The following is a 13,090-nucleotide window of genomic DNA, read 5'->3' on the forward strand; positions in this document are numbered from 1 at the left end:
TATAGGTACACCCCTAGTGTGACGTCATTATCGGGATTTCTTTGTAGTGACATCATTATCGGGATTTCTAAGCAAGTTTTTATTGCCAATATATTAGTGCAAAAACATGAATCGCAAATCTAATTATCACATATACGTGAAAACTTACAACGCTAGGGCAAAGAAAGTCTTTAAAATATAGGGATTCATATCTTGGGGCAAAAGTGCGCCCTATCACGACGTCATTAGTATTCGGAATTTCTTTACTGATCTTAAAATAGGGATTGACCCAGTTATACATTTGGTTGGTAAATTTCGTTTGATTTATTTTTGTGATTGAGTGTCCCTTACAAACCCACCGGGAGCGAAACAAGGGGTTTGATTTTGAAATCGGATATCGAATAACTGATATGATGGGATAGTTGTGTGATCGGCGGAATTTCTTTTCTAACGGGCGAACACCTATCATGACGTCATTATTTGGATTGCGTAATGTTGGGTTGTAGTTAATCGCCATCCGCCATAGGCGGTATCACTAACAAGCGACAAAAACCGACTCAAGTATGAAATTGGCGAGTCGTTCACCATCAGATCTGCCCTGGATTAAGTATTATTTTTTTTTCATTTAAAAAGAAGCGGCAATGTGCGGAATTTTCTTGGAAATTATTCGTTTACAATCCATGGAATGATGTGGTGAATTTGGCCCCTATTGAAAAACCCCGCGGGGTGCGCCACGCCAGTGATTGTCCAAGGAGCGCCCAGTGTTTAGTTTCCCGAATTTTCAGTCAAATGAAAGTCGACCTTGACTTTAAAGATCCGCTTGTAGACTGAATTATTTTCAACATGACACTCGTCACGAAAAGTTGTGTCGAAAATACTAAACTAACTTGGAAATTCCTGTCTGTACACATACGCAGCGGCTTTCGACGACGATAGCTGAAAAAATGACTGATCATTAACGGGAAATTTTATATGCCAATAAACTGATAAAAATCGTATATTCTCAATTACACCGTGCACGTCACTGTATAGTGCCGTCATCGCCATCGCACTCCACTCTTATCATCATAGCTTATTCGGGAATCTTTGAAAGGTGTAGTGAATACGGCGCGGTTCGAGTGGAATTTGGTCGCTTACATAGCTCGTGGGATGCTCTATGAAAACGTTACAAGTGCAAGTTCTGCATTGACTACTGTTCATCTAAACTATTCATCATGTCAGATGATTAAAACGCTTCCTGTTAAATGGATCAACAAATTGTTTGCTTTAACGTATATAGCTTGGTTTCTACCGGCGTCAGTATTGGGTTTGATATTCAACGCATTCACGTTGTTAGTTCTGAAACGATTTGAATCTGATAATTATTTTCTCATCAAAATTCTCGCTTTAAACGATCTTTTGTTTATGATCGCTACGTTCATTCTTTATCCACTGAGAACTGCGTACGTTTACGGCGTTTTGGGGGATATTGTATTTCGCATAAGTGACTGGAATTTCGGTTGGATTTTCATCTCAGTCGCCTTGCCGTTTTTCTACATGTTTCAGATGACACGTAACTGGTGCACTGTACTGCTCAGTCTAGAGCGGTTAATCGTCGTATTGTTTCCGATCAAATCTCGTAATTTTCCTAAAAAGTCACTATCAACGTGCGCGATGACATTTATTTCACTGTTAAGTTTTTGTGGTCATTTCGCTCAAGCAATACCAAAATATAATCTTGTGTTTTTGGGATGTCCCGCCCACTGGCCGTATATCATAACCCTGGGTAAGCAATCTGAATATTGGAACAATCATCTAGACTTCTGGCGCTCACGAATTTCTCAGAGATATATATTCATATGTCTTACTGCCATGATCCCAATTTGCTTGTTAGTTGTAATTAATGTGATTCTTATTTCTGTGATATTTTACCGTCGGGTTACTCGACGTTCAGAGCTCGGTATAACTGATGAATCGTCTAAAAAAGAAATGAGGGTTTTAAGGATGGTTTTATCTGTAGTTTTGTTGTTTATCATTTGCGAAATGTTTGGTTTTATTTTCCGATTTAGTCGTATGGAATACATACCTTATATACCAAGTCTAAGCCTTGTAGCGTTGGGATTTTCGATCATCGATTCGTCAGTAAACTTTATCGTGTATTGCGCGACAAACGAAAAATTCAGAAAAATCGCTATCGAAATTTTAATAAACCTTTGCTCAGAAAAAAAGTCACCATTTCAATCATGAAAAAGCAACAAAAAACGTGTTTCCTTTTGCAAACTTTAAACACAATTTGAACATTTCAGATTTCATTTTAATATTCTTTTTATGAAGTGGTATACCGTCAACAACCAAAAAACGAACTTAACCCAAAATCAGCTCGTGAAAGGAAAATACTCAGAAGAGAACTGTGTTTGAATATAAAACATGAGAAAAAAGTTTAATTTATTCTAATGTTGGCCTCGATGATTCTCCGAAGATTGCACGATGATTTTCTGCGAACACGCCGGAAAGCGATTACTCGCGCGTTATTTTTACAAGCTACGTCTGTTGTTCTCAGGGCGAGTTTGTGTCCATTCCATCATCAAGCAATGCTCGTTACGACACTCCGGCCAGCAGAAATAGGCTCTACAATTAAACTAACTACTACATTCCGAAAAGACAATGTAATATGAAAATACACTATTTTTAAAACAATTCGGCAGTTTTGTCTTTTTTAGCTTCTAAACGCGGCTTCGCGCGAATATAGAATTCGATCGGGAATTTCTTTTGTAACAGCGATGGTGCAATTCAATATATTGGTTTCAGTTTCTTGGGGGAATCGGATATTTTGTAATCGGTTTCTTTGTGACACCTTTCATCGCTTTGACTGTTTATAATCTTGCGAGACAATCAGTACTGATACAGAAGATGGAACTAATTAATTATTTCTCTCTCTCTCTCTCTCTCTCTCTCTCTCTCTCTCTCTCTCTCTCTCTCTCTCTCCCTCCCTCCCTCCCTCCCTCCCTCCCTCCCTCCCTCCCTCCCTCCCTCCCTCCCTCCCTCCCTCCCTCCCTCTCTCTTGTAACAGTGAACTAACTAGACTGTGTGTAGAAGGATATAGCGTGGATAGAAGGCTTGTGAGCCTTCTAGTGTCTGATGTGAAACAAATGAACGTGTCTTATGTGAAAAGGAATCTACGTAATTCTTCTTCGTCAATATCATTTAAAGTGCCATGGCATCGAAATCGTCACAAAGGTGGGCAAAGGGTTTCGCTGACACCTGCCTGCAGCTTGAACCAAGGTCGTCTCCATCAGGGCTATACAGACCTGAGATGATCTCTGCCACTATCTCGAATAACTAGATCCGCAGCTGTAATTCATTTCTCTAAAACTACATATATACGTTTGTGAAATGTCAAATTGTCGGGGTTTAAATTTTCAATACCGAAATACATATAGTTTCATCTCATATATGCATGCTAGTTTTACGTTATATTGCAGCAAAATATACAATTTACAATATTTTCGCATCCACTTAAAACGAATCAACTATTTACATTCAAAGTCGTTCATTACATATTCATGCAGTTGTGTGGTAAAATGTGAATGGTTGACATGTCATTTTGATCAAATCTACGCGGAAAAGATACAAAACCTAATTGAATTAGGTACTGATTTGGACTGAACATTTTAGCGAATGTGTTCACAATAGAATGTATAAAACTGTCTCTACAGAGATTGCAATCTCTGTAGAGACAGTTTATATATTCTATATAGAATATAGCAAAACATGGTTTATTTTCTTAAGGGAGTGGTTTGCAGCTCATGGGATGTTCAGTAATACCATAGAACCAGCACCGCATCGACAACACCGCAACTCAGTCGTTTTGACGTTACGTGTCCTTATCGGTGGATTAACGCGTGTTCAGTGTTTCGAAGTATTCGGACTGTCTAATATTCAACGAACACACACGATATTGATGATCGCGCAATAGAACAAATCAAACTGTCTGTCCGGAGACTAAAATCGGGCGCGCGGAGACGTGCAAAAACACGAAACAAAAATAATTTGAGGTATCGCAACAATTTGACGCGATTAGTGGAGCGATTTTGTGTCATTTTCAAGTATCGTCGAGTTTTCTGTTTGAAACGTGTTTTTCTACTGTTCTGTGCGTCCGGTTTTACAGTTTATGAGATGTTTGATAACAACATTACTAGTACTAGTGCTGCATTGACAACAACTGAATTAAACTGGTGTTCGAACGTTAAAAGAAATGTACCAATTCAATGGATTAACAAATACAGTGTATTGATGTATTTAGGCTGGTACCTACCGGCGTCAGTGTTTGGTTTGACATCCAACACTTTCACGTTGTTAGTGCTAAAACGATTTAAATCTGATAATTATTTTCTTGTCAAAATTCTCGCCATAAACGATATTTTATTCATGATCGCTACATTCATTATGTATCCGCTGAGAACTGCGTACGTTTACGCCGTTTTAGGGGATATTGTGTTTCGGGTGAATGATTGGGTGTTTGGTAAGATGTTTATCGCAGTCGCTATGCCATTTTTCTACATATTTCAGATGACACGTAACTGGTGCACTGTACTGCTCAGTCTAGAGCGGTTAATCGTCGTATTGTTTCCAATAAGATCTCGAAAAATTCCGAAGAAATTAATATCACAATGTGCGATGATATTTATATCACTTTTGGGTTGTTGTGGCCATTTTATTCGCTTCATGCCTGACTATGTAATTGGACACATGGGTTGTCCTGTTGAGTGGCCATATGTTACGACATACGTTGCCTATTACCACTACACCACATGGTTTGATCGAAACAGGTGGCGTTACGTAATTTCTGAGCAATCTCTATTCATGTATCTTACTGTTCTGATCCCAATTTGTGTTTTAGTCTTAATCAATGTGATTCTTATTTCTGCAATATTTGTGCGTCGGGTTACTCGACGTACAGCGCTCGGTATAACTGATGAATCGTCTAGAACGGAAATGAGAGTTTTAATAATGGTTTTATCAGTAGTTTTCGTATTTATTTTTTGCGAAGGTTTTGGTTTTATCGACCGTCTAATGAGATTAGATTATATCCCATATTTGAACACAATGAGCCTGATAGCGTTGGGATTTTCTATCGTCGATTCGTCAGTAAATTTTATCGTGTATTGCGTGACAAATGATCAATTCAGAAAAATAGCTGTTGATATCTTAGGCAATGTCTGCCACAAACAACGCACTTCGATGAAATAGAAGCAATACAATGTAGGCAATGGATGTCTTCTCTTTTACACTTTAAAATATTGATTTTGATAATTCCTACAGTCTACACACGAAAGATCGGTTAACAAACAACGGTGTCAGGAATTCTAGCATTCTGGAATTCCGGGAGCCGCCCCTAAAATGGGCCCTTTTCCTCTGCCCTCTGAAGCTGGAACCCCGATAGAGCACATTGACATTCCCGATAAAAACATTCTCTAAAAAGGAAACATTAAGATGAGATTTGCATGATCTACCGTATGTAGGCTACGATCGCCTAAAATCAAAATACAATGCTGACTAAATATGAATTAAATCACCATGCAGTGAATCAACCAAATGCGATCGAAACATGATGGTAACAAAAAAAATTCCACAAGAAACAACAGCCAAGAAATTGAATCATGTTTATTTCGATGATATAAGAAAATGACTGCAAGGATATGAGGTCCACTCAAGTATAACTGAAATCTGTTTATTTGGGCAATTTTCTTACTCTTTCGCGATTCATTACGCGATTTAACCTCGTCGTTGCCATGCTACGAACGTATGACGTAGATTTTAATTGTTCCTCTTTTTCCTTTGCCGCAAAACATTGGCAACAAATATTCGCCATGCTAACTCTTTAGCACGATAGCCAAAATCAACGAGTCCAAAACTGTTTCAATACGTTCTGGTTCAACACAAATTAATTTCAGTTTACCGAAGTTATCACCATCGTTGTACAGCTACATTTTGTTGTTTTAATTCGAATTGATTCGAAAATATTTGCGTCGAAAATATTTTGCTCGTTTTATTTCTTGTGGCCAAGCAGCAAAATCTCGCTCAGATATACTAAGCTAAGAACGCGTGGTATAATGGGTTTTTTGTTTGTTCCTGTGTGACTTGACGAGTAGTCCAAGTAAAAACGTTTGTCAGATAATTTTGCAGAATAAATATATTTTAGTGAATTGTCTTTTATATAAACCAATACATCCATGTGTTTAATCTCTTCTGAATGTCATCGATCAACCTGTGTGCTTTTATTAATCTTGATTTGCCAATTTTTGGAAACTTTTAAGTTCTCCTAACGTGCCAACCCAGATACCACATAATATATCGTCCAAAGTTCTTTCTCCAATTAACTGAAATATCTACATGCATAATTCACCTCAGTTGCAATTCTTTCCTGTAAACCAATGTTTTTTTTCTTCTTCAAATATTCTTGTTTGAATATAAAACATGAGAAAAAAGTTTAATTTATTCTAATGTTGGCCTTGATGATTCTCTGAAGATTGCACGATGATTTTCTGCGAACACGCCGGAAAGCGGTTACTCACGCGTTATTTTTACAAGCTACGTCTGTTGTTCTCAGGGCGAGTTTGCATTCCATCATCAATGCTCGTTACGACACTCCGGCCAGCAGAAATAGGCTCTACAATTAAACTAACTACTACATTCCGAAAAGACAATGTAATATGAAAATACACTATTTTTAAAACAATTCGGCAGTTTTGTCTTTTTTAGCTTCTAAACGCGGCTTCGCGCGAATATAGAATTCGATCGGGAATTTCTTTTGTAACAGCGATGGTGCAATTCAATATATTGGTTTCAGTTTCTTGGGGGAATCGGATATTTTGTAATCGGTTTCTTTGTGACACCTTTCATCGCTTTGACTGTTTATAATCTTGCGAGACAATCAGTACTGATACAGAAGATGGAACTAATTAATTATTTCTCTCTCTCTCTCTCTCTCTCTCTCTCTCTCTCTCTCTCTCTCTCTCTCTCTCTCTCTCTCTCTCTCTCTCTCTCTCTCTCTCTCTCTCTCCCTCCCTCCCTCCCTCCCTCCCTCCCTCCCTCCCTCCCTCCCTCCCTCCCTCCCTCCCTCCCTCCCTCCCTCCCTCTCTCTTGTAACAGTGAACTAACTAGACTGTGTGTAGAAGGATATAGCGTGGATAGAAGGCTTGTGAGCCTTCTAGTGTCTGATGTGAAACAAATGAACGTGTCTTATGTGAAAAGGAATCTACGTAATTCTTCTTCGTCAATATCATTTAAAGTGCCATGGCATCGAAATCGTCACAAAGGTGGGCAAAGGGTTTCGCTGACACCTACCTGCAGCTTGAACCAAGGTCGTCTCCATCAGGGCTATACAGACCTGAGATGATCTCTGCCACTATCGCGAATAACTAGATCCGCAGCTGTAATTCATTTCTCTAAAACTACATATGTATGTTTGTGAAATGTCAAATTGTCGGGGTTTAAATTTTCAATACCGAAATACATATAGTTTCATCTCATATATGCATGCTAGTTTTACGTTATACTGCAGCAAAATATACAATTTACAATATTTTCGCATCCACTTAAAAACGAATCAACTATTTACATTCAAAGTCGTTCATTACATATTCATGCAGTTGTGTGGTAAAATGTGAATGGTTGACACGTCATTTTGATCAAATCTACGCGGAAAAGATACAAAACCTAATTGAATTTGGTACTGATTTGGACTGAACATTTTAGCGAATGTGTTCACAATAGAATGTATAAAACTGTCTCTACAGAGATTGCAATCTCTGTAGAGACAGTTTATATATTCTATTTAGAATATAGCAAAACATGTTTTATTTTCTTAAGGGAGTGGTTTGCAGCTCATGGGATGTTCAATAATACCATAGAACCAGCACCGCATCGACAACACCACAACTCAGTCGTTTTGACGTTACGTGTCCTTATCGGTGGATTAACGCGTGTTCAGTGTTTCGTCGCATTCAGACTGGTCTAATATTGATGAGCTCGAGAGAGAACAAATCAAACTGTTTGTACGGAGATTAAAGCCGGGCGCGCGGAGACGTGCAAAAAAACGAAACAAAAATAATTTAGAGAATCGCATCAATTTGACGCGATTAGTGGAGCGATTTTGTGTCATTTTCAAGTATCGTCGAGTTTTCTGTTTGAAACGTGTTTTCCGTCTGCTCTGTGCGTCCGGTTTTACAGTTTATGAGATGTTTGATAACAACATCACTAGTACAAGTGCTGCATTGACAACAACTGAATTCAACTGGTGTTCGGACGTTAAAAGAAATGTACCAATTCAATGGATTAACAAATACAGTGTATTGATGTATTTAGGCTGGTACCTACCGGCGTCAGTGTTTGGTTTGACATCCAACACTTTCACGTTGTTAGTGCTAAAACGATTTAAATCTGATAATTATTTTCTTGTCAAAATTCTCGCTATAAACGATATTTTATTTATGATCGCTACATTCATTATGTATCCGCTGAGAACTGCGTACGTTTACGTCATTTTAGGGGATATTGTGTTTCGATTGAATGATTGGGGGTTTGGTAAGATGTTTATCGCAGTCTCCTTGCCATTTTTCTACATATTTCAGATGACACGTAACTGGTGCACTGTACTGCTCAGTCTAGAGCGGTTAATCGTCGTATTGTTTCCAATAAGATCTCGAAAAATTCCGAAGAAATTAATATCACAATGCGCGATGATGTTTATATCACTTCTTGGTTTTTGTGGCCATTTTATTCGCTTCATACCCGACTATATAATTGGACACATGGGCTGTCCTGTTGAGTGGCCATATGTTACGACATACGTTGCCTATTACCACTACCCCACATGGTTTGATCGATTCAGGTGGCGTTACGTGATTTCTGAGCAATCTCTATTCATGTATCTTACTGTTCTGATCCCAATTTGTGTTTTAGTCTTAATCAATGTGATTCTTATTTCTGCAATATTTTACCGTCGGGTTACTCGACGTACAGAGCTCGGTATAACTGATGAATCGTCTAGAACGGAAATGAGAGTTTTAATGATGGTTTTATCAGTAGTTTTTGTGTTTATTGTTTGCGAAGGTTTTGGTTTTATCGACCGTCTAATGAAATTAGGTTATATCCCATATTTGAACACAATGAGCCTGATAGCGTTAGGATTTTCTATCGTGGATTCGTCAGTAAATTTTATCGTGTATTGCGTGACAAATGATCAATTCAGAAAAGTAGCTGTTGATATCTTAGGCAATGTCTGCCACAAACAACGCACTTCGAAAAAATAGAAGCAATAAAATGCAGGCAATGGATGTCTTCTCTTTTACACTTTAAAATATTGATTTCGATAATTCCTACAGTCTACACAGGAAAGATCGGTTAACAAACAACGGTGTCAGGAATTCTAGCACTCTGAAATTCCGGGAGCCGCCCCTAAAATGGGCCCTTTTCCTCTGCCCTCTGAAGCTGGAACCACCCCTGATAGAGCACATTGACATTCCCGATAAAAACATTCTCTAAAAAGGAAACATCAAGATGAGATTTGCATGATCGACCGTATGTAGGCTAATTAAAGCTGATTCGCCTAAAATCAAAATACAATGCTGACTAAATATGAATTAAATCACCATGCAGTGAATCAACCAAATGCGATCGAAACATGATAAAGTAACAAAAAAAATTCCACAAGAAACAACAGCCAAGAAATTGAATCATGTTTATTTCGATAATATTAGAAAATGACTGCAAGGATATGAGGTCCACTCACGTATATCTGAAATCTGTTTATTTGGGCAATTTTCTTATTCTTTCGCGAATCATCGCGAAATCTAACCTCGTTGCCATGCTATGAACGTATGACGTAGATTTCAATTGCAAATGTTCCTCTTTTTCCTTTGCCACAAAATATTTGCAACAAATATTCGCCATGCTAACTCTTAAGCACGATAGCCAAAATCAACGAGTCTAAAACTGTTTCAATACGTTCTGGTTCAACACAAATTAATTTCAGTTTACCGAAGTTATCACCATCGTTGTACAACTACATTTTGTTGTTTGAATTCGAATTGATTCGAAAATATTTGCGTCGAAAATATTTTGCTCGTTTTATTTCTTGTGGCCAAGCAGCAAAATCTCGCTCAGATATACTAAGCTAAGAACGCGTGGTATAATGGGTTTTTTGTTTGTTCCTGTGTGACGTGACGAGTAGTCCAAGTAAAAACGTTTGTCAGATAATTTTGCAGAATAAATATATTTTAGTGTATTGTCTTTTATATAAACCAATACATCTACGTGTTTAATCTCTTCTGAATGTCATCGATCAACCTGTGTTCTTTTATTAATCTTGATTTGCCAATTTTTGGAAACTTTTAAGTCCTCCTAACGTGCCAACCCAGATACCACATAATATATCGTCCAAAGTTCTTTCTCCAATTAACTGAAATATCTACATGCATAATTCACCTCAGTTGCAATTCTTTCCTGTAAACCAATGTTTTTTTTCTTCTTCAAATATTCTTGTTTGAATATAAAACATGAGAAAAAAGTTTAATTTATTCTAATGTTGGCCTTGATGATTCTCTGAAGATTGCACGATGATTTTCTGCGAACACGCCGGAAAGCGGTTACTCACGCGTTATTTTTACAAGCTACGTCTGTTGTTCTCAGGGCGAGTTTGTGTCCATTCCATCATCAATGCTCGTTACGACACTCCGGCCAGCAGAAATAGGCTCTACAATTAAACTAACTACTACATTCCGAAAAGAAAATGTAATATGAAAATACACTATTTTTCAAACAATTCGGCAGTTTTGTCTTTTTTAGCTTCTAAACGCGGCTTCGCGCGAATATAGAATTCGATCGGGAATTTCTTTTGTAACAGCGATGGTGCAATTCAATATATCGGTTTCAGTTTCTTGGGGGAATCGGATTTTTTGTAATCGGTTTCTTTGTGACACCTTTCATCGCTTTGACTGTTTGTAATCTTACGAGACAATCAGTACTGATACAGAAGATGGAACTAATTAATTATTTCTCTCTCTCTCTCTCTCTCTCTCTCTCTCTCTCTCTCTCTCTCTCTCTCTCTCTCTCTCTCTCTCTCTCTCTCTCTCTCTCTCCCTCCCTCCCTCCCTCCCTCCCTCCCTCCCTCCCTCCCTCCCTCCCTCCCTCCCTCTCTCTTGTAACAGTGAACTAACTAGACTGTGTGTAGAAGGATATAGCGTGGATAGAAGGCTTGTGAGCCTTCTAGTGTCTGATGTGAAACAAATAAACGTGTCTTATGTGAAAAGGAATCTACGTAATTCTTCTTCGTCAATATCATTTAAAGTGCCATGGCATCGAAATCGTCACAAAGGTGGGCAAAGGGTTTCGCTGACACCTACCTGCAGCTTGAACCAAGGTCGTCTCCATCAGGGCTATACAGACCTAAGATGATCTCTGCCACTATCTCGAATAACTAGATCCGCAGCTGTAATTCATTTCTCTAAAACTACATATATATGTTTGTGAAATGTCAAATTGTCGGGGTTTAAATTTTCAATACCGAAATACATATAGTTTCATCTCATATATGCATGCTAGTTTTACGTTATATTGCAGCAAAATATACAATTTACAATATTTTCGCATCCACTTAAAACGAATCAACTATTTACATTCAAAGTCGTTCATTACATATTCATGCAGTTGTGTGGTAAAATGTGAATGGTTGACACGTCATTTTGATCAAATCTACGCGGAAAAGATACAAAACCTAATTGCATTAGGTACTGATTTGGACTGAACATTTTAGCGAATGTGTTCACAATAGAATGTATAAAACTGTCTCTACAGAGATTGCAATCTCTGTAGAGACAGTTTATATATTCTATATAGAATATAGCAAAACATGTTTTATTTTCTTAAGGGAGTGGTTTGCAGCTCATGGGATGTTCAATAATACCATAGAACCAGTACCGCATCGACAACACCGCAACTCAGTCGTTTTGACGTTACGTGTCCTTATCGGTGGATTAACGCGTGTTTAGTGTTTCGAAGTATTCGGACTGCATAATATTCAACGAATACACACGATATTGATGATCGCGCAATAGAACAAATCAAACTGCCTGTTCGGAGACTAAAATCGGGCGCGCGGAGACGTGCAAAAAAACGAAACAAAAATAATTTGAAGTATCGCAACAATTTGACGCGATTAGTGGAGCGATTTTGTGTCATTTTCAAGTATCGTCGAGTTTTCTGTTTGAAACGTGTTTTTCTACTGTTCTGTGCGTCCGGTTTTACAGTTTATGAGATGTTTGATAACAACATTACTAGTACAAGTGCTGCATTGACAACAATTGAATTCAACTGGTGTTCGGAAGTGAAAAGAAATGTACCAATTCAATGGATTAACAAATTCATAGTATTGATATATTTAGGCTGGTATCTACCGGCGTCAGTGTTGGGTTTGGCATCCAACACTTTCACGTTGTTAGTGCTAAAACGATTTAAATCTGATAATTATTTTCTTGTCAAAATTCTCGCTATAAACGATATTTTATTTATGATCGCTACATTCATTATGTATCCGCTGAGAACTGCGTACGTTTACGCCATTTTAGGGGATATTGTGTTTCGATTGAATGATTGGGGGTTTGGTAAGATGTTTATCGCAGTCGCCATGCCGTTTTTCTACATATTTCAGATGACTCGTAACTGGTGCACTGTACTGCTCAGTCTAGAGCGGTTAATCGTCGTATTGTTTCCAATAAGATCTCGAAAAATTCCGAAGAAATTAATATCACAATGCGCGATGATGTTTATATCACTTCTTGGTTTTAGTGGCCATTTTATTCGCTTCATACCCGACTATGTAATTGGATATTTGTATTGTGGAATGGAGCTGTCATATGTCACGTTAGACGTTGACTATTACCACTACCCGGAGTGGTTTAGTCGGCACATGGGAAGATGGCGTTTCCAAATTTCTGAGCAATCTCTATTCATGTATCTTACTGTTCTGATCCCAATTTGTTTTTTAGTCTTTATCAATGTGATTCTTATTTCTGCAATATTTGTGCGTCGGGTTACTCGACGTACAGAGCTCGGTGTAACTGATGAATCGTCT

This window comes from Tubulanus polymorphus, chromosome 3, assembly GCF_964204645.1.
Source record: "Tubulanus polymorphus chromosome 3, tnTubPoly1.2, whole genome shotgun sequence".
NCBI lineage: Eukaryota > Metazoa > Nemertea > Palaeonemertea > Tubulaniformes > Tubulanidae > Tubulanus > Tubulanus polymorphus.